Source organism: Capsicum annuum, unplaced genomic scaffold (assembly GCF_002878395.1).
Source record: "Capsicum annuum cultivar UCD-10X-F1 unplaced genomic scaffold, UCD10Xv1.1 ctg61716, whole genome shotgun sequence".
Lineage (NCBI taxonomy): Eukaryota > Viridiplantae > Streptophyta > Magnoliopsida > Solanales > Solanaceae > Capsicum > Capsicum annuum.
In genome coordinates this window covers 1,838-4,084 of record NW_025870646.1, presented here as the reverse complement: position 1 = coordinate 4,084, position 2,247 = coordinate 1,838, and the positions used below count along the sequence as shown (strand labels likewise).

At 35.3% G+C, this 2,247-nt stretch overlaps 1 pseudogene; it reads right to left on the bottom strand.

The window, feature by feature from the left end:
• The window catches only part of LOC107855391, a 6,269-nt pseudogene extending 4,800 nt beyond the window's left edge, over positions 1 to 1,469 (bottom strand).
• Positions 1,470 to 2,247: the final 778 nt, after the last annotated feature.

The window sequence follows — 2,247 nt, the reverse complement described above, 5'->3', positions numbered from 1 at the left end:
TTTGATAACCATGGAATGAAGCAATTTATTGAACCACCAATTTGGTGGTGTGCCATGGTTTTCATTTTTCTTTTCCAACTATACCCTTATATAATTTTCTTTAATCCTATTTTATCCTTATCAACAAAATACATGCTAAGACTACGCATTTGTTAACAAGATCGAAGATTGCAAGACTTCCTGTCAGCAATATAAAAATTCAAAGAGTGAGAAAAATGATCACAGTTATTTAATAGTAGTAGTTTTTAACGCCAATAAAAACTCAATTCGATCAAAAAAAATTGAAAATTGAAATGGAGGGAAACAGAGTGAATGCACAAAAAGCGTATACATGGGAAGTGATTTTTGAACTCTAAGATATATACATGTATACCAATTGTTTTATTGACTGGGAAGTACTTCCCGATTGCATTAATTTGCGTTCGTCAAACCTTTGTTTAGCAAATAGAATTTGGCGTCTTAAAAGGATCATCGGGTAGCTATGAGAAGCATCAAGAAAGAAAGGACAACTGGTTAAGCTAGCACTGATATGGATAAAAGAGTTGATATCTCAAATGTATTGCAATTAGGGGCATTTTAGTAAATTTACCTGTTACCATACCGTACCATACCATCAAACCAAACAAAAAATCTATACATTATGAAACCATGGCAAACCACCATCCAAACAGGCTGTAAAAGGGCATGGAAGGATGCAAAAGCAATGCTATTGCGCATATCAACATCATCAGCGTAATGAGGTATTTCTGAGTCAATGGATAGAGATAAAATATCTAACTCATTGCCTCAGCTATAGGCTACAGCCATCATTATATCAGAAAAGGCACATCCTCCTTGGAGCCAATTCCTAACTGTACGTACCATAATAAGCAAGTCCATAGTAACTTGCATTTGGTGCAAATGAGCCACCACTCCAGCAGTGCTTGATGTGCGCGTGCCATGCCCCATCTCTATCTATCCCTAGGGGACGCTAGCTCATAGTTTAGAAAATCAGGATCCTTGATTGCTGGCCGTCCAAGTTGTGTTTCAAATCCCTCTAGAAAGTGCTAATTTGCGATCGATTTTTCTACCACACTGACAATGGCCCTTCCGTCTTGAACGGATTGGCCCCAGCCCCAGCCCTTTGTCATCTTTCCTTGAACTAGAAATTCCCATCTTTTGTGAATGCATCAGCAGAAGAGAAAAACCTGTATCAAGGACACCAATGATCACGCCATCTCCCATGTTGGCTTGATGAAGGGGAAGATGTGGACAGGCTGTCCAAGGTAATCTTTGCAACTTGTACAAATGATTAGGAACCACATGGACAAAGGTAAAATTTACAAAAATAGCCACGACACGTAATACAGAAACACACTATTAACTTCGCATCAACTAACATCGACCTCTAATAGCTGAACAAACATATGCACGTGTCTTATGAAGTATCTTGACAATTCACCCATGTAAAATGAGTGTATCTACTTGTTCAATCTTGTACGAGTTTAGCCGTGCACTACTAAAGTTGGAGAGCACAAATATCAGCTAAGTCCAAATTAAAAGGACACGTTTATATATTTTGAAACTTCAAAACATCATCATTACTTACAACACTTCTCAGTGACAATAGCTATTTCTCAACAATAGGCCGAAAGTAGCTTGTAAGCAAGAGCATTGTGCTAGGGTATGCAATCAGCCCCAAGCAGCCCAATGGATAGGTATTTGGGCCTCATGTAAAAAGTATGGGCCTAACTGCAATTTTTCTAGACCTGGACCTGAAGATTGAGTTGTTCATACAATAATTTGTAGCCCAACCCATTTTGATAGTATAGAAACCGAAAAAAAATAAAAATATACTTCACCTCCAGCCATGAAGGTTAACACATTTAAATGTGGAGTGAACATCAACATGCATTTTTCAGGAATAATTACAATCCAATGTCTTTTGGTGATTTAATTAACAAAACAACCAATAAATATATCAATTTTGTGTATTTAAGTAAAATAAATATATACTATACATATATTATACATGTCGTATACATAACCAGTATATAAATTTTGTATATTCGACCATATTGATAAATAAATGGGTAACTTACATAAATCCCTGAATCTTTAAGTGATATTACATAAAATTTCGACTATTTTGTCAATTACATATAATCTTGATTTTTGAAATGGTGATACATATAAAAAATTGATACATTTGAAACTGACAAAGATATTTATTTAAATAAATAATAGATTCTCTTTTGTTCATTGTAT